This window comes from Mustela nivalis, assembly GCF_964662115.1.
Source record: "Mustela nivalis genome assembly, chromosome: 1".
NCBI lineage: Eukaryota > Metazoa > Chordata > Mammalia > Carnivora > Mustelidae > Mustela > Mustela nivalis.
Window position 1 is genome coordinate 60,008,483 of NC_139020.1, and position 25,382 is coordinate 60,033,864.

Below are 25,382 nucleotides of genomic sequence, written 5' to 3' on the forward strand. Positions count from 1 at the left end.
GGTTAGAGCCCAGAGCCTCCTTAGGATAATAATTTTGACAGAGGAAGGGGGACGTTAAGTCACAACAGCTCTGGAAGAAGCCAGCGGCAGCCCACATGTGGGACAGTGTTTCTGGATGGAGTGCTTTGGTGTGTGCGTACATGTGTGCCTACACACACACACACACAAATGTGGACAGGAGAAAGCTCAGAATCAATGAGATAACCATGATAAAAGACGGTGATTTCCATTCATAATGATCAAATCCAGAAACGGATATGGTATATGTCTACAAGGAAACAAAAGGCTTGAGTAAAGTGAATATAGATGTGTTTATCCAGTTCTAATATATGTGAATTAGAAGTCATCTTATTCCTCTTTTAAAGAAAGGGCTTAAGACAAAGTAAAAAATTACTTGGCACAGTAGGCAGCAAACTTACTAAAATTCCTTAAAGGTTGATGACAGAAACAGTATCATAAAGGTTAGCTAAACTCATGCATAACAAGTTGATAGCGGTTTACTCATGGAAACCAGGATGTTGGAGGAAAGTCACCCTGATTCTTGAAGTTAGCAACAAGGACAACTGTGTCTTATATCACACGTTCCTGGGCCTATAATCAGAAGGTGAATGTTGAGCTGAAAAGGTTCAGGGGACTGGCCCAGCAGAGGCTTTTCTTATAATAATACAGGCATAAGAAATTAGGGGCCAACTGAGGTGCTAACCTGAGGCACACTAGGACCAGAAGTGCCACACATTCTTGTACCTACAGCCCTACATGTCATGCTGCCTACATCACGCCACTCCTCTCTGCAGCAAGAGTGATTATCTCCATGTCACAGATGAGAAAACGAAGGATCAGAGAAGCTCAGAGAGGAAAAGTACTTTGACAAAATTCACACAGCTGCCAAGAGGCAGACCTGGGATTTGAACTCAGAGTTATCTGTTTCCAAAGCTATGTTACCATACACTTCTGTTTTCTGCCCAAGTAGCCAGAGTAACCTGTTAAAGCTATACGAAGTCTTGTTCTTCATTTCTCCCAGTATCTCAACAGTGTGTGTCATAGCTTCTCACTAAGAAACTACATAAACATCTACAGCTTTATCTTAAGATGTCTCCAGCTTTCATTAAGAGGGAATAAGAGAAGCAAGCTGATCATGAGAAGGTAATAACATGTAGCTAGCAACACATGCAGCTGTGGATTGCCATAGAGGACCATGGACGACAATATAAATGAACAGCAACTTTCTCTATCAACTCAACTAGAGATTCATTCTTAGTTTTCGTAATTTAAACTCACGTGTTTCAGTGAAAGTAACATCCAGGAAGTGAGTGACTATCATGGATCCAAAAACCTCCTTGATTGATGAGCTCTAATGTTGAATAAATTATCAAAATGGAAGATGAAATGCTCAAGAAATGTCTGGGTGGGGAGGAGAAGCATTGGAAGAAGAAGAGAAATTAAAGAAAAATCCAGAGTTTACTTTCCTAGACTCTGGGTGATTTAATCCTCCTGAGCTTGGTTTTCTCCACATTTTGAAGAGTCTAAATTAAGCTGCAGGAGGTTTTGTGATGCAAGAATGTTGCTAGCCTAAAGGCTGTGATAACATATTTAAGGAGCTTTCTGTCCCTCATTAACAAAAATAAAAAGCCTTTCAAAATTATTTATGCCTTTGAATATGTTGGTGAATACCTGTATCTTAAATTCCGTCCCTGTAAATGAGGCCATTTAAAAAAATATACTCAAAATTATTGTATATGTTTACAATGAATAGGAGCTATTTATATGTATTACGAAAAATTCAGGTAAAAGTAAAGGCATCGGTAGTCTCTTTGCAGGGTTCTCTTCCTTTTCCTTCTTTACATTTCTGCTCCCTTTCTTTTCTTCCCCTCATCCCCACCCCTAGGATTTTAGCACAGATGGAACAGGTTTCTGTAACACTGACTGACAACTCACTGCTTTCACCAATTTTCCCTCAGAGCTGGGCTCTCCAAATAGTGACGATCACTGGCCAGTGAAAAATCAGTGTGGTTTAATATTATTTAGAAAGGACTGAAATAATTTTCTGAGCAGAAATTTTTTCACTCTTTAAGAACACTTCCTACCTGAAGATTTACTTCCCCTCAACAGAGATTTGGCAATCTCACTGCAAGTGAGTTTGGGGACTGTGGCATTACGGAACCTGGCCAGGTTATGTCATAATGTCACTGCTTAACTGAACTAAAGGAATTGATCAGTGCCACAGAAGAAAGAGAGTATGAGGAAAATGTCAGGGATTATTGTCTAGACTCAGGAAAAAAACTCCCCAACGAAGGCCTTGAATGGATTAAAGGGCTCACAACATCATGTACTGATTGGACTCCCTTCTCCTTCCAGGAAGCAATCTTGACTATAATCCTTATTTTTCATAGCCTCTTCCTAATGATAAAACCCCAATGAAGACTGGTTAGCTCAGCCCCTTGGATTGAATGCTAACAATGCTAAGTCTGCTGCTTGGCTCCTGTCCTTTGACTTGGGGGAGGAGGGGCGTCTAGCAAATAGAGCATTAGCGTGATGATCAGCAGCTCTGAGCTCTGGTTCTGGCTCTTGATGCTAATTAGATGTGTTGGGCAAAATGGACAAAATGACTGAACTGTCTAGGCTAAATGCCTTCCTCTGCAAAGTGAAGGACTCCTTTCAAACCTAAAGCTCTGATTTTGTGAGCCTTGTCTGGCTGGTTTTCTTGGTTAGAACGTGGGTTTCATGAGGTTAACATCATAAATTCAGTTCTCATACAAATAAGATGGCCCTGTACAGTGCTTCACACATAATATCGGCTAGATAGATATTTGTTCAATGAATAAATGTCTTGGTATAATGAAAAACTCTATTTCATAGTCAAAGATTCTAATTTAGGTGAAAATGGAGAGCTGTCAAGAGAGACCCTAGGGCTTGGTACCAAAGCATCTGAGCCCCTGGGAAAAAGAATTCAAAATATGGGTCTCACTGATGTCCAGGTAGTGGTATCGCTCGAGCTGGCTGCGGTGTAAGAACAAGGTTGCCATTTGTTACTCCTCAGATAAGCTGAGAGTATACTTCCCAAAACCCTCTTCCAGAAAGATAGTAATCCTAAGAGAATTTCCTGAATTTGAGATTACACGAGAAGCTCATCTGTTCCTCCACAACGTTAACTTGAGGTATGCAAATTACAGAGATTTTTTGTCTCCATTTCTCTCGCAGGAAAAGAGAAGGCTGCTTCCACTGCAAGTCACCTTAGTTCCTACAGACGTGGGAAACAAGTCAACCAGTATTAAAGCTCTACGTTTTTGTAAAATACTGGAGTATAGGCTTTGCCCCTGTTCAGGATTCCCAATGGTCCAGGCAGCGATCACGTGCCTCAGCTAATGAGAATCATGACAAAAGGATGGGTAAACTTATAAATTAACTGAGACAACAGTATCAACCACCTGATCAGTGTGGTCCGATATACCGTAATTTGAATTCTTTGGCAATACTTTAAAAACGAACTAAAAAGAGGAATTCGAACCGGAAAGATGAAAGCTCAAGCATTAGAACAAGTAACCTGGGGTCATAAATGTTCTTTGACATCTTCAGTGTGCTTCCAACAGCTAGGGTTTAGTTTTGTTTTCTTTTGTTTTGGGTTCAGCGAGCAGATTGTATTCCCCTTCTCCCCTCCTTCCAGAACCTGGCCAAGTATAGATGTGGAGGGGGAAAGCCAGTCACACAGTGTTGACAGAGCTCCTCTCATGGCCTGCAGAACAGATCTACTGAGTCTCCCATCTCCTGGTCAGCAGTGACAAGTAAACACTGGTTTTATTTTAGTAGCTGTGCTGTATTTCCGTGGGCAGCTGTCCTTACTGCACACAAGCAGTCCCTCTTCTCAGGGGGTTGTAACTCAACCATCAAAATACCAAAATATGCTCTGGTTTGAAACTTGGTGCAGAGTCCCAAGCCCCAGAATGACTGTGGTTTGCTTCCAAATTTAAGAAAATATTGAGTTTTGTAGGTTATTTGTTTACTGTTTTCAAATGTTTGAAGACTCTTTTAAACTTTCCATAGGAAACGTACTAAAAAAGACATGCCATTTTAATACCTTTAATGATTCATTCTGAATTTCAGCACGCCAGTGAAAGGACCAAATGGTGGTGGTGGGGGGGGGGAGAGTTTATTTGTTTTATTTTCTTACCAAATACAGATGTTTTGACCACTTGGGTCCTCATCAGTGTTCAAAATATTGGTGTGTTGTAACATAATAAAATAAAGGCGTTAACTTCTTTGTTTTGTTCCTTTCAGTGATGTGCAGAATGGATTAATGAGTTCTCGTTTTTGGCCCCTGTATAACTCAAAAACTCATTTCAACTTAAATAAATTAAGTAAGTAATTAGTTCATAATATGGCCTAATCACCTCTGGTATTTTGAAACAAACAAAAACACCAAAATGGCTGTTGCACGTTTGTACTTAATTACTTCCATATAAAATACCCATGTGGATTTTATTACAGGTGACATAAATTTCAAGTCTAAGCTTTGTTTGCTATAGAAACCTGGGCTATGGGATTGTGTAGACTCTCTACCCTTCCCTATTATTTTCCTAAAGAAAGTCTATGGAACTGCATTCTTGCTTTCTTAATTGGCAAAGGAAAGCACTTTATTTCAAAAACTCTGGAGAATAGGTTACTTCGTATAGAGGCTCAAAAGATGTTAATAGAAAATAGTATCATTTCTAGAATTTTTGCAATGTTCAATTTTTGCTCTTAAGAGTCTGAACAGTTCTTGTTTGCATACATGTCTATCTGGGGATTGCTCCTGGTGATCGGGACAGCTTATGGAAATCCTTCCAGATGAATATACCCAATAGAGCAAAAAATTGTGCTATGTCTCTAATGTAAGGGGGAAAAAAAGACTTTTTAACAACTGTGTAATTGTGAGTTCTAGCCTTAAAGGAACTTTCTTGGCTTAGATTTCTTCCAACCTCCCTCTCAGATACTTAATAATCAAAGTATATGCCAAGAAACTAATGATGCAAACCAGAGTATTGCACATGAACTTGGACCTCTTTTCCATTGTGTAGTGTGTACAGTGTGACTAAGATTGGATCCAGAAAGTCAATGACAGAGAAGAGACAATACAACATTATATACAGCAAGGTGCCCCTATCTTTGGGAGAGTCAAAGACCCACTTTCTATCCTTCATAAATGGGGATAAAGAGTCCCAGTATAGGTTCTAAAGTTTCTAGGCTAATCTGACAACCAGCTGCAAAAGGAAGACGGATCAAACCTTCATTAGTAAATATCCAGGTCATTTGCTTGGCATGAATCCACTGTCATGTCAGCTGCACACCTCACAGTTCTCTAGGTGATATCTGATATTCTCATGCATTTGTAATACCTTTTGAGTTCTGACACAGAACCTTAAGCACAAATAAAAATTTTCCCAAGCTGTGACAGCTTTATGGATGGCACTCATTTTAGGATTTAGACCAACTTTCCTTTGGATGTTTAACTGGGGAATGCTTCTCCTTTAGCTTTCTGACTCGTGCAAATCCATCCAATGCAGTGCTGCAACCTTTGTTAATTGTAGCCATTCATTCACTTAGTGATGCCTTATACATAGTAGAAGCTAGATAAACACTTGCTTTCCAGAATAGAACTAGTCTTATTGCAAGGGAAAAGGAAGTGCATAATAGAGTCTAGATGAACCTGCAGGAAAAGTAGTAGATGTTGGCTATATTAAAAAAAAAAAATTAAGCAGTGAAAAAAGTTGGGTTTTGATACAACTTCCCAGGGGAAGTAGTGGAAGTTTCGTTGGGGCATTTTAAACTAGAATAGACAAAACACTAGTGGGGTATGTTGAAATAAAATATGCGTAGCCCGTCTGTGAATTAGTGTTTACTTTCAATATAATTATAAGTGAAGCAACACTGTAATGGGAATTTTTCATACACACGAAAGCTATGGCTACTATGTTTCCACATCGACCATATGTTGCACATATTGGTTGGTGTGGATGTGTATCCCTACTGCCCTCTAGTGGATGAAATGTAAGACCTACCTGATCAGACCGATCTAACAAGCTACTATGGCTTGGGGGTATATCAATCCTTAATCATTTAGGGTAGAAAGAAAATAGCTGTGTTGATGCATTTTCCATCAAATTATAAAATTGAAGGGCATTAAAAACAACAGAGTCAAACTCTGTAATTAAGACTGCCATTTAATGTTTGTTCGCACACGGTATTCATTTCTGTGTATCCCTGCCAAAGATCCATTGTGTAATGTTGTCCTTACATGACATTAAAAACACCAGTTCCCTGGAAAATGTAAAAAAGAAACCGTGCTGCCTTGAAATACATGGAGTTTACTTTTGGAAACAGAAAATTAATACAGATGCAGTAAGATAATTTGGAACACAAATAATGGCTAGAAGAAACTTGAAAATCAGGACTGCTCCTTAAAGCATATTAGCAATTTATGGGTGTGCTGGCTGATACTCAGAAGAGGGCAGGCAAACAGGCTTCAGAACGGGGAAGCTCCTTTGAAAAGGACTAACTGAACGTACTCTTATCTATTGTAAGGGGTCAGGAAAGTAAGTCCAAACAACATTTGGTCCTGGGGTATATATTTAATGCTATACCACATGTAGGCTGCTTTTCAGGTACAGAATCCAGATGCTCTACTCTACAGTAAAGAAAGATACGGATCTGTAAGTTCTGCAGCATTTTGTTGTTAAGTCACAGGATAATCTGAAGGCAGATCTCTTTGTATAATATTAATTATTTTAAAGGATTTAGATTTTGATCACTAAATTTAAGTCTCAAACTTAGTGTGGGAAATAATTCTCCTAAAATACTGGGAAGACACAATTGTACAATCTGAGTTGCAAAAACATATACTGGGTTGAGTAAATGAAATCTGAATGAAGAGAAACATACCCTATGCGTGCTGAGCGCAGCAAGCCAATGGCCATTACTGTGAATGTGGAGGAAAGAGATGGACTAATTATATAAATAAAATAAATTATTAGAAGCTGGTGATGTGGGGCTAGATATATAGTTGAGGGCAGGTGGATCTAGTTGGGCATGGAGCCAGATTGCTCCCTTTGAGAGAGTGACAGTTTTCACAGTAGGTGAACTGGCAAGAACTGCTGGTTTAGCTATCAAAGATAGATTCTAAAGGACTTATCCTTTAAAAAAAAAAAAAAGTCAACAGACCTACCTAGATAAAGGTTAAAAACAACAGGAATCTCTCATTACCTAAGTGACCTAGAAGAAAATCTGACCCAATAAATATCCTGGAAGCTTGGTTTTCATCTCAACCAGATTTCCATATAGCAATTAGCATCTCTATAGACAGGTGATTGGAAGCCCTAGGAAGAGTTGGGGGTAAGCAATATGGGGCACAGGGAAGAGATACAGCCCATCTCCTACTTAGCACCACGGACAGAGCTGTCAGCAGAAAGAAACATTTTGGAGTTAAGAGAATCTACCCAGACATCAGTGCTACATTTTAAAGATATTTCTTCATCCCAGTAGGACTGGTTTGTAGAATTGTGTTGGAATTGTGTTCCACTGCTTCCCTGTAGTGCAGCCATTGGGGGTGAACAGTGCCACCTCTAAATCTCTAAATAAAAGATGGCTTGCCCACCTGTACAGGTGGATGAAGGCAAGGTTGGCAAAGGAGAGTGAGGTCTCGACCTTTTTCTGTCACTTTTTGGTTTTTGAAAATTCACAGTACTCTGAGAAATAATATCCAAGCTTTTCCAGGACAAGATGAGGCCACACACATTTCAGCCTCCAGATCTCTAGGGCACAGAGATTGCTATGAGGCAGAACTAAGGCAAGGAGTAAGTAACGACAACTTTAAAAGGAAGTCAAGAGCTTCTATTCCATCTCCTGTCATGGCAGATCACAAATCAGACCCTCTTTTCCCTCTGTTCCGGTCTTGACAGGGTGAAAGGACTGTTTGATTCTGTAACCGAAGAACAGAATCTGGGAAATTAATCCATCTTAAACATGAGTAGTGAGTGGGTCTCCTTTTCTGCCCTGTTGACCCTTGACATAGAGACCTCGTGTTGTGAAAGCAGCATCCTGGCACAAGATATCTGGCATTAAATCTCACTGTCACTTGCTGAGAATTTGGAGCCAAAGTTTTTCCCATTTGATTGTTAATCAGAAACTTACTATTTCTGAAAGAATCTGACGGTAGGAAACTTCTGGGTTGCAAGTTTTCATATTTTTTTTAGGGTTTTTTGTTGTTGTTTTGTTTTGTTTGGTATTTTTTGTTTCCTAGTCCTTTATGTCTACAAGGAAGTTTATGGGGGGCATAAAAGGAGTTGGAAGCTGAAATTTCTGTCAGCTTACTACACATGTTCACCAAATGGTAAAGTCCTTACTTTAAACCCAGCAAGACAAGATAAACTCTGTCTGCCCAGCAGCCTTTCAGAGGCATTAAGGGTAAGAGAGAAGGTAAGTAATTCACTATGCGTCCCCATTTCTATAATGGGGAAGGACGTCTTGATACATTTACAATACTCCTCTGGGGATATTTCATCAGTTATACCTAAACTCTAATGGACAATAATTGATTTGAACTTTCCACTTAGCACAGAGCTGTAAACAGCTTCACTGCAGCCGGCAGCAATGAGCCGACGTTTTGTAAAGTGGAGAGAGATTCAGAAAACTTTTGTACTGGGTCAGGCTGTAGCCTAACAGCTTTTGTATCCAGGGAAGAAACAGTTTGTCCTCCTGGTTTTAATAGCTGGGCTAATCGAGTTTCAGGCCTGCAGTAGGTATAGGTTATCTTTTGAAGGCATTCCATTTTAACCCCTCACTATTATGATGGGTTTACAACCCAGCCATAAAAATGCACTCATGATTTAGACATACATCAAGACACACTCAGAAACATAACTTGCAGGATGCTAATTTCCCGATGAAGGGGAAAAATAAGACATTATAGTCATTTTAAGACTGTAGTTGCTGTTTTTTTAAACTCTCTGTGGTTGGTGAACCTCTCAAGGAAAATATTCCCTCTCCCTCAGTGTCCCTCATCTGGTTGACATCTGTCTCTTATCCTCCACCCACCCCCACTCTGCTTCTGCCCATATCATCATGCAATCTCTCACAGAATGGCCTGAAGTATAATCTGCTGCAAGGAATGGGGCGAACATGAGGGTATTTCTGTCCCACAGCTTCTGCAGCCCCCTCCTTAGCCCTACTGAACAGAGAAGTGGACAAAGTTTGGAGGAGTTCTCCTTCTTTTAAAATCAGTTTTCTCTCTCACTTGGGCATGACAGCAGGCAAAAAATGAAGAGAAATAGAAGACTAACTACATTTTGCTTAGACCACTGTATCCTCTGCTCAAACTCTGGCTTTTCTACCTTGTCCTGGGGATTTCTCATAAAGGGACTCAAAGCATACCAGGCAGCTGCTCTAAGACGACACAGGGCAGAGGGCCCTCTGGAGTTGTTGCCGCCACTTCTCTGGTGTCAAGGATCTACAAACTTCATGGTGGTGAAGTGGGACCTCATATAATCACCAGTTAGAGCTCTGTGAGAGCCATTCTAGTCTGACGTGTGAGGAACCCACAGCAAAAGGTACATTTTGTAAATATATCGCTCTCAGTCATTACCTTATGCGAGTCTGACACAGAATAGGAATTTTCTTTTGATAATTGTGCTGATGAGATTATGAGAGCAAAAACATTTCATTGTCAGAAAATAGGCTTAGCCCTCCCCCCAACTGTAGCTCCCTTTCTAGAAATCTACAGGAAAAATGGTACAACCAGACATTTTATAAGATGTTGTCCAGATTCCGAAGTGGATTAAAATTAAACTAAACAAAACTTCCTCCACTTGGCCCTGAAAACAACACTCTGTAGATTCCAGACATCAAGCCTGGTTCTGGTCTGGATTTTACTCTTGATTATACAGGTAACAGTAAACAAGGCACTTAAACTTGTGGAGCCTTAATTTTCCCATTTCACATTTGGGGAGCATGATATCTGTCCATTCATCTTCACTCATATTTATATTCATTCATATTCATGTACTGGTGAAATGAATGAAATTATATGATAGCTACCAGACAAAAAGTTGTTATATATACTTAAGGTCAGTCACAGTTAGAGTGTCGTGACCAATGACTGACCAATGACCAGTCAAAGTTCATTGCCTTTTATCCCCTATTTGATAGAAATGGCATTTCCTATCTGTTGGCTGCAAGCACCTGACCCTAGCCATAGGAAAAACCCTTTCCTTCTGTGGTCAAATGGTGACATTTTAATATTTGATCTTTGAATCAAAACTGGCATTTTCATGTTTGGTTTTACCAATGTTTAAAGCTTACTTAGCTTTCAGTTAAGTCACCAAGACCCTCTTTCAACATCAAGCTGCCAATGGAACATTCCTGAACCATAAACTTTCATACAATGGTACCCAGTGACTTTGAATTATTTTCTCCATGATCAACAGCTTAACAAATATTAGTTTGTGAGGTGTTTATATTCCAGACCGCCACTGTATCAGGTTCAACTCTCACAAATTTCCCTAATCATAAAATGTGCTCTATAAATAAAATGATGATAAAAGTTAACAAGAAATGGAAAACTTAAATTCACCCTATGTTTTACATCAACCTTGGGATTCAAAGTTCTGTAATTAATGGAAATGGGAAGAGCTTAGAGAGGGTTCAGGGCAAAGGTCAAAGAACTTTCCCTCCTTCCTTGCCCAAAATATTTTAAGAGGTGATTTGATAATGGTTATCAGTAGGATGATGTGTTAATAGATGTTCTTTATCTATAATTCTGATTAAACATTTAAAAAGGGGGCTTAAGAAGCATCGGGGATTTGATTTAGTTACAAATTCTGACATATTTCACGAGATGTTAAATCCTCATATGAAATACTGTGATGTCCTATTATAAGTTTTATGAAATACATTTGGTCTCCTTTTGTCTGTGACAATTTAGGTAAAGTGTAGCTAGAAGGCAGGCCAGCTGAACCAAATGAGTTCTAGCCTTTGGCTTTTTATAAAAGTTAAAAACGAGTGGTAAAGCTTATCTTGAAATATTCTTTCATGAAAAGAATATATGGGACTCAACGACTGAAACAGCCCAGATGCTAGGTTGACTACTGTCACAGGGAACCAATCACGTATGAACTGTTTTGATTCCATTATCGATCCATCTTTATAAATGCTTGGCAGAGGTCAAGGAAACAAATTTAATACCTATAAAACAAATAAGAGATTTCCTTGTTTGCTTTAAAAAATGACTTTTACTGATTTTTTCCTTTATAGTATTCAGCTATATGCAGCCGTATTATAATTGTCATACAATAACGTTAATTTGGGGACACATCTTTTAAAATAATGTATTATTCAGAAACCTCAGGTAAACATGTAATTGAGGAGTAGAAAAGATGCACACAGAGACAAGTAATCATAGATACAAAGCATGGTGAATTTTTGTGCCATGCACTTCACACCCCAACTCATTTCACAGGGAAACTAGAGAAGGGGCAGAACCATGTCTATTATAATAATTCACAAAGGGAGGCCATATAGATATGCATGCAGAGTCTCTCCCCACCTCCCCACGTACATGCCAGGATTTCAACTCTGCGACACTGAGTCCCTTCATTTAGCCAATTAGTCTTTCCAGCTTCATGTAACGCACGCCAAGAAGAAGGAGAAATAGAAGTGCTGACGTTCACTGCTTTGAAAGTTGCTATTCTAATGCCAAAGCTGCCTCTTGAGCAATTTCCAGAATGTATTAACATGGGAGCAAAGCTCTATTCCTAAAGACATAGATCACATTATGCAGGGGAGCCCCCTTCAATGTGTCACAGTGGCGCCGAATCTCCTCCATCCCTTGGAAGACCTTAACCGTTGTAGTTAACATGGGCTCAAGTTTATGGTCCTTCCTCAGGCAAAACCTAGGAGGTCTTCCTGAAGAAAAGGGACCAATTTAAAAATATTTAACAACCAAAGCATGTTTTCTGAATCATACGTTGGCGGAGCCTTTGCACGGCTAGACTGAAGAAAGCCAGTCAAGGTCCAAAGCAAACCAGTTTCTCAGTTCAGGTTCTAGTGAAGGCTTCTTCCATGTCTGTCCTTTTGTTTTGTTTTGTATTTACCAACTAAGTCTAGGTTCAATTTTAACAACTCAAGCAACCCCTAGAATCTCCCCTCACTAATATACAACCAAGTTGAAGAGTGATATTTAGATAAAATATAAATACACCTCTGTGGTTGCAAAACTGTGTCACTGTGATTCTCTAAGTACCCTCTGACACACGTGGTATGGGTACTTGGCGGGTAACGAGAAGTGGTTCTGAAATACTCAAAAGGATTGATTCCCCTCTTCAGGTGATCATGCTGGTCACAATGGAGGTAGTGACAGAGATCTGAATATCACTTTCTCCTTTTCTTTCATCAACGGATATACACAAGTCATTCTGTGTTTAGCCTGACCCCCTACAGATTCAGCCTTTCTTGCTTAACTCCTCTGACACTTGCAGGAGGTGAGTGGGTAAGTCCTTTACTGAGGTAGCAGAGCACAGCGGCAGGAGGAGACCTCTGTGCCCAAGTCCTGGTTCTTTTACAAGTTACAAATTCTTCCATTTCTCGTTCCCAGGCCCCCTTTTCCCCAGACACAGAATCTGGGCTTTGACTAAGATGATCCTGCAAGGCCCCTTTGAGCTTGTTTTTCCCCTAAAAAGTTTCCCCAAATGGCTTCTTTTTTTTTCATCCTTGGTTCTATAGTTTAAAATTTTGGCTCAATCTTCAATTATTCCCTCACTCTTCCTTTACTGTCTCCTAAATATGCTGTCCCACAAAAAGCCCCCATGGCCATAGTATTTTCTTTTGACAGGCATGCATTTGAGGGGTTGGTGCACTCCTCTATCATTTCCTATAGCCTATGTCTATTAGTTAAGGGTTAAGTTAACTTAGTTAATGCTTCCTCTTCAGAATATCTCTGATCAGATCTTCTGCTCGGAACTCAAATTCCATCTAGAGCGTTTTCTCTCTCCTTTGAAATCATTCCACAATCCAAATTCTATATAACCACAGTCCATGACATGATACAATGCCCCAAACTTCTGCTAAACTTTCACATTTTAAAATATTTTGCTTCTCATATATTAGACAATTATCAAATCTAGAAAATTTCTTTTTTTGAAAGATTTTATTTCTTCATTTTTTTTTTTTTTTTTGAGAGAGAGAGAGAGAGGAAGAGAGAGAGCAGGGGGAGGGATAAGGACAAGCAGACTCTATGTTGAGCATAGAGCCAGACATGGGGCTTGATGTCCTGACCCTGAGATCATGACCTGAGCTGAAATCAAGATCAGATGCTGAACCAACTCAGCCACCCAAACTCCCCTAGAAAATTTCTTATAATGATCTTAACTCAAATATACATTTTAAAATATTATCCTTGGGCAGCTTCTGATTACACTGTATCTAAGATGTGGAAATTGCCTCCTCACAGCAAACACATTCTCAGTGGTTTGACTGGCATAGTTCGCTCTTCAGTCCTCCAGTGGATTTCCATCCTACCTCAGATCAATTGTGAATTCCAAACTCCCAGCACTGAAAGCCCTCTCTAGGTTTGCTCATCTGAGATGTCAGAAAATGGTGCCATGAAAGCCCACTTATATCCACGAAGCAAATCTCCTTTGCCTTCTGGCTTCTTGCCATTGAGACTCTTCTCTTTATGTGGGGAAAGTTCATCTCTGAATGAACTTTCCCCTATAAGCCTGCATATGTGGCATAATCCCTCATGCACTGAAGAACATCTTTCCTTCCTTCAAATAATAACTTAAACTCTGCTTCTCCTAGAGAGACTTCCATGATTTTTTTTTTAAGATTTTATTTATTTATTTGAGAGAGAGACAGTGGGAGAGAACATGATAGGGGAGAAGGTCAGAGTGAGAAGCAGACGCCCCATGGAGCTGGGAGCCCGATGTGGGACTTGATCCCAGGACTCCAGGATCATGACCTGAGCCGAAGGCAGTTGTTTAACCAGCTGAGCCACCCAGGAGCCCCAAGATTTCTTATCAGCCAATGACAACAAAGTAAAACTGATTCCATCTACCTTATCATACTTAAAAAACTTACTGTATTTTAAATGTACATTGTAGTTGCTTGTAAATTCCACTGACAACAGGAAAAATGTTGTAGGTAACCAACCCATAGTTACGGTTAACTTATTGCATTGCAACCTTAGGACTTGATTTCAAATAGCTGTATATAAAAAACCCCAACTGTCCAGTTTTGTTACTTTAAGACCTATAAAGCCATTTAAATCTGATTTTTGAGAACTGTCAACTGCTAGGTATGTGGGAGGTATCGGTAAACACTTGTTGAGTTGGACTGAGGAGGAATCATCTTACACAGTTTACTCATGAAGGAAGGAGTAATCAGAAGACTATTAACATTAATATTCCATAATAACATCTAAATGTAATGAAAAATAATACCCAAATAAGAGTTTCTCAAATTTCTCTTATCCTCTTGATTATTTGATATTGTACAGATAAAACTATACTTTCAAAATAGCTTTGAATTTGAAACACTAAACTTACACACCAAGAATCAGACACTAGCAAAATCTCATAGTCTGATTTATTTCTCTGTAATATATCTGTCTTGAGAACATCAGCAGGAATACACCAAAGAAATATGCCCCTCATGGGATCAACTATATAAAAAGACAGAACACATCATCAGCACAAAAATCATTATCCATCTAATTTCTCCCATTCTAGATGGCTCCGGTGAGCCCCTCCATCATTACTGACTAGGGTTAAGATAGACCTTAATGGATTAATTAAGCCAAAGCAGGACTGCACTGCAGGCCAAAGAGGAGGAGATCCTGACACAGACGAGGCAGCAACCCTGTTCATTCATTCAAATGTGCAAGACTTAGGTACTCCCTAGTGCTGTACATTTATATTATAAAGCAGTCTCCAAAAATAAGAGTTGGTGTCTGTTGTCTGGGTCTTCTCCTTGACAGTCATCAAAATGAAAGACTTGGGTGCTTATCAAAACTTCTCATGGAAGAAATCAAATGTTAAGACTTTCTTTTTCTTCAGGAATGCAGGGAGCATTTAGAAAAGAGATAAATCAACAGAGACGGCACAGTCGGTTTGGTAATCAAGAAGCACCAGCCAGGGAAGAAGTTACTGTTTGGATGCCAGGGTGACTCTGAGAGGGCCAGGACATAGAATATTCACGAAAAGCTGAAAGCAAGACTTGTCCACAGCCATAAAGCCACCAGGGACGCGACCAAAGGCAACTGTCAGAATGGAAACCCTGAGAATTGCTCATTTAAAGAGGATTTTGAAATGCAAATGCACAAGGAGAAGCCAATAATTCAAAGGGCACAATTTAAGGTCTTTTTCTTTTAGTGAAGGAAGAGGAAAAAAAAAAAAAAAAAAAAAAGAGAGGGAGAGGAAAAAAACAAACCAGAAGTGTTATACCATACGGGGCAGTTTACACTCTCTTTAATGAGCCAAATCAGTGTATTGATGACATGAAAACCTACCTGCTTGATGAGGACAATCAGGCTCCATCACATACAACATTTAAATATACAGGTACTAACAGGAAAAAAAAATCTACCAGAAACACCCTACTCTGGAAATGGTGGGGCTGACTAAGGCAGACTGTATTGTTAATATCAAGCACCAAGCATGCTCTATGAGTCTGGAAAAACATCTATGAGTCGACACTGGAACTGGCAGACCTCACTTCCACTTATGGTACACTTGAGTACGCTTAAAGATTCCAGAAGGGGGATCTGGAAGCTTTCTGCCTTCCTTTTGGAATTGCAGAAACAGGGCATGCTCCCCTGGGGGTCAGGCTGCTCACACCATGTTGAGTCCGTATTTAAATGATAATTAAAATGAAAAGACACCTATTTCCATGGCTGCCCTGAGTTTTAAGAGCAAGTACAAGTTTCCTGTTCCCTGCTAGAGTTCATTTGTGATTCTTGCATTAGGAGAAAAACTTGCGCAAAGTTCAAACAATAGCACATCTCTCAAAAACACATGACATTTCTCACTAGAGAGAAAGAATAGAATTTTGAAGTTGGAAGGCTTTCCTACCTTTGTGATTACTTAATCTAGTTATCTTGTAAATAAGGAAACTGAGGACTTGCCAATGGTCACAGAGTTAATTATGTAGCTAGCAATTTTATCAGTAATGAGCCCACAGACGGATTCAGGACTATCAGTGATCTGAAGGAACTGGGTCCCTTATGGACTTTTATTTAAACAAAGAATACACACACACACACACACCCCGAGAGGGGGGAAAGACCTACAGATACAGATGTGTGTGTATAAAATATATTGCAGGGCAGTAAAAACAGGATCCTGTATTGTATTGTAACACTGTCACGACTGTGGTCAAGAAGCCAGTGGCTCGATTAATTTATTCATTTGACAAACATTTATTGAGTTACAAATATATGCAAGTATTATGAAAGTGAAAAGTGTACGATGAGGTATGGTTTGTGTTGTTTCAAAGAGTTTTACATCTGCAACACAACCACCCAGAACAATCCGGAGTAGCTATTCTGGATGAATATAAAACGTAATCGTTGATTTTTGAGTCAGGAGAGAAGGCACAAACTCTGCATTACACTTTAGGCAGAGACTGGAAATAATCTGGAATATTTCTAACCCCACAAATCTAGACGTTGAGCCATCGATTTCAGCTGTTCCCAGCACTTGGCCATGTTTTTCCCTTCAGAATCTGCCCTAAGTAGCTTGGAAACAGGGCTCTTGAGGCCTTGCCGCTCTGCTTCCGCCTGGTCTCCGAGAGGGTATGTAGGTCAAGGAGGAGGGTGGGGCTGGGGACCAAGCAAGGAACCTGGCTGAGCCTGCATCCATCAGCTCCCGCACACGACCTCATCTCGCAGTTATCTCCCTTACAGTTGTATGTTAGTACGCGGCAGAGCACGTGGATTTCCTTTCAGATGAACAGACACCGAGTGGCTAAAACCTAATGAATAGGTTAGACTGGGTTGGGTTGAAGTCAACCCGCTGGGTTGAAGCAACCTGGTTATGGAGAAAAATCACTAGTAGTAAGCTGAAGCCAAAGGAACGATCCTGTCACCCAGGCATTCCTCTTAAAAAGAAGGGAGGAGAATAATAACATTTGGGTGCCTACCATGTTCAGAGCCTATGCTAGGGGGATTTACGCATATCGTCTCATTGAAGCCTTATAAAAACCTTCTAGAGTCGAGATTATGATCCCCATTTCTTCAGGCAGAGAAACTGAGGCTCAGCAAGACTGTGGTTTGATCAGACTCACAAAGCAGAACACAGTTTGTGGCACTCATGTGTGGATCTGAGTTCGTCCATCTACAAAGCCTATGTTCTTGGCCAAAGTTTACTGAGGGAAACCCGAAGATGAAACAACTGTGAGTGCCACGGGCAGTATTTTTAGTGAGTGTCTGCTATACGGTGCTAAACTGTGTGCAGAAGTTTATACAAATATAAACACACATTTTCTGCCACCTTGACATTTAAATATGCTAACACGAACAAACTGACATTGGACCCAACGTAAAGAATATTAATGTGGAAAATTCAAATGATTCATGTACAAAAGAGTATTTTTTTAAGTTATAAAGTCAGTCTACCTGACATTGCAAAGATTTTAAGCAACTAATGCTAAAAAACATAAACAAACAAACAAACCTCTCCCCCCAAATCTTTCAACACAAGAAAAACATGTGCCATCCCCACAAAAATCTAGCACAGTCAGTTCTTTGTTAATTGCCAATAGACAGTGATTTATCCTCAAAAATATTTGAAGGTGAGCCTCCAGTTTGTACTTAAGGGCTTCACGTTCAGTCCAGGGCTGACGTTACCACTGTCTCTGCTTACCTTGCCGTTGTAAAGGGTGGAAAGGGAAAGGTTTGGGTTTTCCTTCCACATAATAAAGGCTTAGCTGTGGGGAAAGGTGGTTTAAATGAAAACACTGAGTTTCTTTCCTAGTGGTAGGCTGGGGCACTGGGAGATGCCCCTCCTGCCTGGGCTCCACCACCCCCACACAGGAGCCTCCTCGCCTCATTTCATGCAGGGCAGAAAAAGAAAGGGAAGGAAAGAAAAGCATGAAAGGGTGTAGAAGAGGAAGACAGAGGAAGGATAGGGTGGGAAGTGGTGGTGACCTCCAGAGGGCTGCATGAAGTGAAAAAAAAGAGTGAGCTGAGGCAGCAGAGTGCCTTCCAGCTGGAGGTGGGGGGTGCTAAAGGAGGGTGAGGGGGGGTGGGGGTGGAGGGGTAGGGGGGTGTATGGCTGCTACCATCAGCTCCAGAATTAAAGCCCTCTGTGGCCAGGATGCCACAGAGAGAGGGCAGGCACTGGACAGAGGTTGCCAAATGATGCCACAGTTTTTCAACCCCCTTTATACCACATATAAAAATCATTATTCTGAAAAAACTGTAACTTTCCAGAATATCTTCAAATGCAAGAAAAAGGTGCACTCTAAGATGAAATGTGATGTGAGAATAATTTATTATTTATTATGTTACAATCCTTTATTTATAATTATTATCTAACTATGACACTGCAGGCTTTCAGTGCCCCCTTGGTAATCAGGAGTTGACAACATGCCACTCTCACTGCCTTGTTAAAGAAATAAAAAAGAGCAATTGAGGTAGACAGGGATTAATCGCATCGTAATAATAAGAACACATGACCGATATCCCAAAATCAACAACAAAAATGTCAATAGCGAGGTCCTAAGACCCTGGGTCTTTGTTTGATTTTTCCAAACTCAGGGCCAAAGGTGAGATTTAGGTTGTAAAGGGCCCTCAAAAGATAGCACTGACAGCCTCTGCAGGTGAGCCTTTTGTGAATCAAATTTGTGGCTGGGGTTCTACAGATTCACCCATGCCGGAAACAGCACTCACATCAGCTTTCCCCGAGAGCCACGCGTGGGAAGGAAAGGGTAGGAAAGGAAGCATTAGCACCCCAAATCTCCAGTCATCTTCGACCACTGTGACACGGGTTAGCTGAAGGCCACGGAGAATAACGGACGAGCAGTCGTCTCTTTCTTATACAGACAGAAGAGGTGGGGGGAAACCACACACTTGTATTTTGCTAATGTAAAAGTCCCAGTGGAAACATTAGCACTCAAAGACATTAATGTGGATTTAGGACACTCCCTGAAGGATTTTGATTCCATTAGAAAAAAAAAAAAAAAGACGGTGACAGATATAATCCTGCTTTGATATGTTTAATGCCATTTAAAGAGAAACTGCACCCATTTACCTCCGGCCGGGACACCAAGAGTTCAAAAAGTGAAGAATCATTCCTCTGTGCAAAGAAAAAGCTTGGAAAATATTATGTGAAAATTAATTTGGCATGCTTCTTTGAAATTTTAGATTTCTGGGATGAGCAAATGGGTACAGTTTTCTTTTAACTGTTTTTGAACACCATGTGTTGAGAAGAAAACAACAGAATGGCAATTGCTCATCCAAAATGCTAACTTGTGGCATGGCACAGTCAAGATGGCCTGCCACAGCCAAAAAGCAGGTGTGCGCTATGCCTCTCACTTCAGTAGCGCGCACGCCACATGGCCCTGCTTTCGGCAACCTCTCGCATTTGCTTTTGGAACCTTTCTGAGGGGGACAGTAAACATGACTCAACAGAATGTCTAGCCTAGGAGGGACTGGCTCCCCCGGCTTTCTGGGAGACAGATTCTCTGAGGAAGAACCAAGGAAAAACAGGAATAATTTGTATCTATTTTGGAATTCTTTGCCATATCACGTCCTGTGACCTAGCACGAAAATGACTGGTTTCAGATCAGTCTGTGTGGATGAAATTTATGATTTAATCAAGTTAGAGAGGAATGGTGACGCTTTTGTGTGGCTGGAGAGAACCGATGAAATCCGCCGTCTCGTTTAGGCTGAGGACACAGTTCACGGGGCCGATACAGATTATAAGCACCTAACATGATAGCTTAGAGTAATAAATTAGCCCCTCACCCCTGAGCTTCATGAAAAAGTTCAAAACATAAGATGTACGAAATTATTTGGTCTGCTGGGATGCCAAAGCTTCCTCAATCTACATTATGAATCTATTATGCCTGTTCCAGGAATTAAAAGTTTTTTTTTTTATACAGACGTAGGTTTCATTAAACTACGTAACAGTTCTATGAGGAAGAGGAGACAGAAAAAAAAAAAAAAAAGAATTTCCACTGCCCCGTAGGAAGCTTAAGAGACCAAACTGAAGCTCAATACAGTTCTTAAGCCTATGCCAGGTACTGCTCTGAATGAAATCCCAGGGGGTGCCTGGGCGGTTCAGTCGTTAAGCATCTGCCTTCAGCTCAGGTCATGATCCCAGGGTCCTGGGATGGAGCCCGGTATCAGGCTCCTTGCTCAGTGAGGAGCCTGCTTCTCAGTCTCCCACTCCCCCTGCTGTGTTTCCCCTCTCGCTATGTCTCTGTCAAATAAATAAACTCTTAAAAAAAAAAAAAAGAATGAAATCCCAGGACAACTGTACTGTGGGGGTTGACAGGGTCTGAACATAAACGTGTAGATGGGACTCAAAATGATGATTTTAACATAACGAAATGGGATATCGCTGCTTTATTCTATGATTTAAATTAATCACTCAATAATCATTTATTAAAAGCCTACTATGTGCAAACACTGCCAGCCAAGAGTAGGGAAGAATTAAACCTATAAATACTAAATTTGGAAAAAAAAAAAAATCCTTACGTTTACAGATACAATTGAGTGCTGTTCTCTGTAGGCTAGCTCTTGGGCAGGCATTCATGGAGTTCGAAAAGAGTTTGCTGCCAAATCCTTGCATGTTATTGTTAATTTGACTTATTAAAATTACTGTATTTACTATGTACCTTTTAATTCTGCTGGTACTTTCTAGGTGTTGGAGGGGATACAAACTGTGTATAAACACAATCTCTGTATTTATGAAGCTGACTGTGCAGTGGTAGGAGGAATGAGACACATATAAACATACTCTGGTAGAGAACAGTATGTAATCAGTGCCACATGAGACATATAAATAAGTGCTTTAACAGTTGGGAAGAAGGAAGACCTTCTGGCTATGGAACAACCCCTCCACAGACTTGCTAAAATGGTTCAGCACACTAAAAGGAAGGGACCTGGACCATGCTTCAAGTTAACTAGCCATCACTGCACAGAGGGATTTAGCTGGACTGTGAGGGGAGGGATATGTACTCTGTGTCCACAGCACCTCTCACACTGAATTGTCCTACAGCTGATGTTTACCGAAAGCGTGCATGGATGAAAGAGAAGTCCACGTGGATGCCAGGCCGGGTCAGTATCCCGCATCAGTCCTAGATCTAAATGATCATCAATGCCCTATTAGAAGTTGACATTGTAATGACATGATTTTCTTCCCATACTTGTGTGAAAAGTTTAGTCCTTTCCCCACTCTAGAGGGATGGAAGGTGTGAGTCAGGGTTTCACCCTTCCAAGTGAGGAAACACTTTGTCCATGGTATAGGTATCACAGTGTCTGTCAGAACAGCAACAAATGAATTCCCTGCCAGACCCTCAGGATGGTGAGTCAGAGCGCATGCACTCGAGAAGTGATGACAGTGAAAAAGGGGCACGGCTCATGTGCGGTGGTCCTTACAAGAAGGCAGGTCCCATGCGCGAGGAAACAGAATTTGGATGTCGTGGCTTCTAGATCAAGGTTCTATCTACAGAACCACCTTCTTTTTCTATTTTTCTTCTTCTTGGGGATACTCTAGCCCTTTGCATCATAAATAGTGGCCTTCTGTAGTTGATGTGTATGTGTGTGTATGTGCGTGTGTGTCTATTTAAGGGGGAGGATGGCATTACTGATGTGCTTTTGTAAAGGATTCAAGGTTGTCTGGATCCTCAAAGAATGCAATTGGAAAAAAAAAAAAAAACTACTGTTTCTTTGATTCAATGGTGCTTACATTTGGGCAGAGTTTTCTTTTTCCATCCTCAGATACAGTATTTGAGACAATCTGCCCACAATGGAAAGCTTTTAGAGCTTCAAAAGTGTAGGCGAACCAAATCAGAATTAATCTCTGTGAAAATGGAGACTCAGGCACATGGAAAAAGTTTAGAAAGGAATCCAGGCAAGAGGCAATCCCACGGAAAGCTGTCTGACATCTTTCCCAATTCCAGGTGAGCTAGAGCATGACAGGTAAGGAAGGGGCGTGAAGAGTTCTAGCCCCTCATATGATCCATTGTCTCACCTGCACACATAGAACTGGGGTCTCTGTTGCGAGAAGGTCCAGCTGATTTACTTCCCTGTCCTGTGGTCTGACTGCATGAACCTAACTAAGGGAAGGCTAACTAAGGGAAGTCTAGGCTAATTGGGGCCAAGATATAATGGCCAATAGCTATTCACTCAAAAACATGACCAGATCAGTCTGCAGGGTAGCTGCAGCAGCAGTGTTTGCTTTTTTTTTTTTAATTTAAAGATTTTATTTATTTGAGAGAAAGAGAAAGAGGGTGAAAGAGCATGCAAGAAGAGGGGGGTGGGGGGAGAGGAGACTCTCCGATGAGCTGGAAGCCGGATGTGGGGATGTGGGGGCTCCACTCCATCCCAGGATCCTGGGATCATGACCTAAGCCAAAGGAAGACATTTAACCCACTTAACCGACTGAGCCACCCAAGCGCCCCATTGCTTTTATTATCATATTAAAAGCTGTGCATTTTTTTTGGGGGGGGGGAAGCTCTTAAAAAAAAAAAAAGTCCTTGCGAACCACAGAAGCACGAATGATAGAAGGTAACAATGATCACCTCTGAATACTTGGTATGTGCCCAGCAGGTTTTTTATATGTGGATTTCTTCACATATGCTCTCTATTTGATCCTCATACCAACTAGGAAAGATTTATATTTTGCCCCTTCTCTTTGTAAGGAGTTTAGGGTTCAGAGAGGTTAGGTGACTCTCCTCCCGTCACACAGTTAGAAGGGGCTCAGCTGGGACACAAAGCCTGTGCTCTTCTCTGTGCCTTGTGCTTTTCGTGGCATGGAATCAGTGTTGGAGGAACTCTGCCCAGCATCTCTGGTTAGCAGAGTGAATTGCTTTTATCATTTGCCAACATGTCATAGAAAAAAACCAAAACAACAAAAAAATTAAAACTCCTGGCTCTAGGAGATTTCCTATCTACCACCTGAAATTTGGCTTGGTTTCGTATTTGAGTATCTGACAATCTTATAGAAAGTCTAACAAGAATGAAGAATTTTTCATTTATGCCAGCTCCTACATTAGTTAAAAATCTTCTTCCTATATAACATTGTGCCCAGGGAGCTCTCTCACGGCCAGAAACTCATCTGAAAATGCTGAAAAGTCAGAATTTGGGGCCTATCCGAGGACTAATGTTACCAGCTGTGAGTCGGCTTGAACATCAGTAATATGATATTTCCCGCTACAATTTGATTTGGTTAAAATGTGTTTGAAGTTCACCCTTTTATTAACTAGAATTACCACCTCCTGTAACTGGAGGGCCCCTGAGAGCAGGCTACTAGTGCAATCCAACCTCCCACCTGCCATCAGTGCATTTCCTGGCAACAAATACTATTAAATTGGTAACTACAGAAATAGGTCAAAATGTCTTTTCAATAGTTGCTAATGTTCTCCTAATGCTCCATCGCCTGCCTTTGATTCTCCTGCTAACATTTTCTCTCACATCACAGCAGCAACAACTAGTGAAAAGAAAAGACTAGAACGTGGAGAAAAGCTCACAGAGGCAAACGGAGGTGCTCTTAGGAGTTCCCCAAATGGTTGGAAAGAAGAGCTACATCTTCCTCGTGGCTGAGGGCCCCAAACTCAGCTCTGCGTGTGAGTTGGGTGACCAGGGGAAAAAAGCCACGTCCCATCTAAGTATTAATACCCATCTCTACAAAAGAGGAAACTCAAGGTGACTGATTATTCAAATCTGCAAAATGCTCTGAGTTCACAGGAGGTAGGAGCCTTGATTTGTCACAAAGCAGTCAGTTTTAAACTTATTTACTCTACTTTCATAACCATACCCATTAGGGCCTTGACTATCCAAGATAGAAACTTATTTTCATAAAAAAAAAAAAATGTTGGGCACCTGGGTGGTTCAGTGGGTTAAGCTGCTGCCTTCGGCTCAGGTCATGATCTCAGGGTCCTGGGATCAAGCCCTGTATCAGGCTTTCTGCTCAGCAGGGAGCCTGCTTCCTTCACTCTCTCTCTGCCTGCCTCTCTGCCTACTTGTGATCTCTCTGTCAAATAAATAAATAAAATCTTTTAAAAAAATGTTACTATGACATATTTTTGTAACAGAGACCCTCTGCAATCATCTGGGGTTTGATTATTCACTGTGTAAACCTACATTTTTTCCTACTCTCTCGCTCACCCAGGAAGAAAGTTTGCTTTTCTGAGTTCACATCACATATGTGACCAAAGAAGAAGATGAGGGTGGATGGGTACAGTTTCACGCGTACTTGGGGGATTCGAGGCAGAGGAGTTTAGCTCAGAAGGGACAGCCACCTACAGTAAGCAGGGAGCAGACACACCCTTGTTAATAAGGGTCGGTTCAATTTCCAACCCTTCTTCTGAAATGCAAACATCCTGTAGGGTGGTTAAGCCATTCACATACCTCCTGCTCTAAGCACTTCAACCCGGAGAGAGCTACCTTGGTTTCAAGCTTTGAGCTGGAGCTAGGGGAAAGGATGGAGAGGCAGAAAAAGGAAGTCAGATTAACATACGGACTGTGGGCCCTGGAGGCAGAGGAAAAGAGGAAGGGAGTGGCTGTGATTGAAAAGGACTCAATTTCCTTTGCCATTTTTGCCCTGGGCCTTGTCTGGAGATGCCTGGCTGATGAGTAAAGCTTTTGGGCTCTTCTGCTGTGCCATGGTCGTGCTGGTGCTAGACACAGAGCAACGTTGATTTAAAAACTTGCAAACTTTGGCCTACCTGGTTCAGGCAAGGATGGGGTATTCCAATCTACAGTTTAAAGTTACAAAGACTACACCGTCTAGGATCTCTCCACCAGATTCCTCTGCTTTCCTTCCTTTCACAGGAAGGGAGAATAAACCTAGGGAAAAGAGGGTAGGGGGAAGGAGCCGGGAAAGGTGGAGGAAGCTGACCCTTCCTGAGTTTCTGCTGGGAGTGAGGCTTAGCATTAAGTGAGCCTCTCTCTGGATCCTCCCAACAACTCTGGAGGCATTATCAGTGGTAGGAAGGATTTTAAGAGGTTCAGAAGCTAGCTAGCCTAAGGAGACCAGTCGTGTTCTTTTTCACACATAACTCCCCCTGCTCCTAGCTCCTTCCTCCTGCATATTTCCTCCTCCACCTGCTTATGGACACTTAGAAATTGGTTTGTGGACCATTCATTTAGAATAGATATTTTAGGAACATTGAGGATGCCCTGAGTTGTCAAA

The 25,382-nt window shown here is 41.0% G+C and overlaps 1 protein-coding gene across 13 annotated transcripts in view; it reads right to left on the reverse strand.

The window, feature by feature from the left end:
- Positions 1-25,382, reverse strand: part of ZBTB20 (zinc finger and BTB domain containing 20) — a 305,100-nt gene that overhangs the window by 97,824 nt on the left and 181,894 nt on the right. The window lies entirely within an intron of this gene.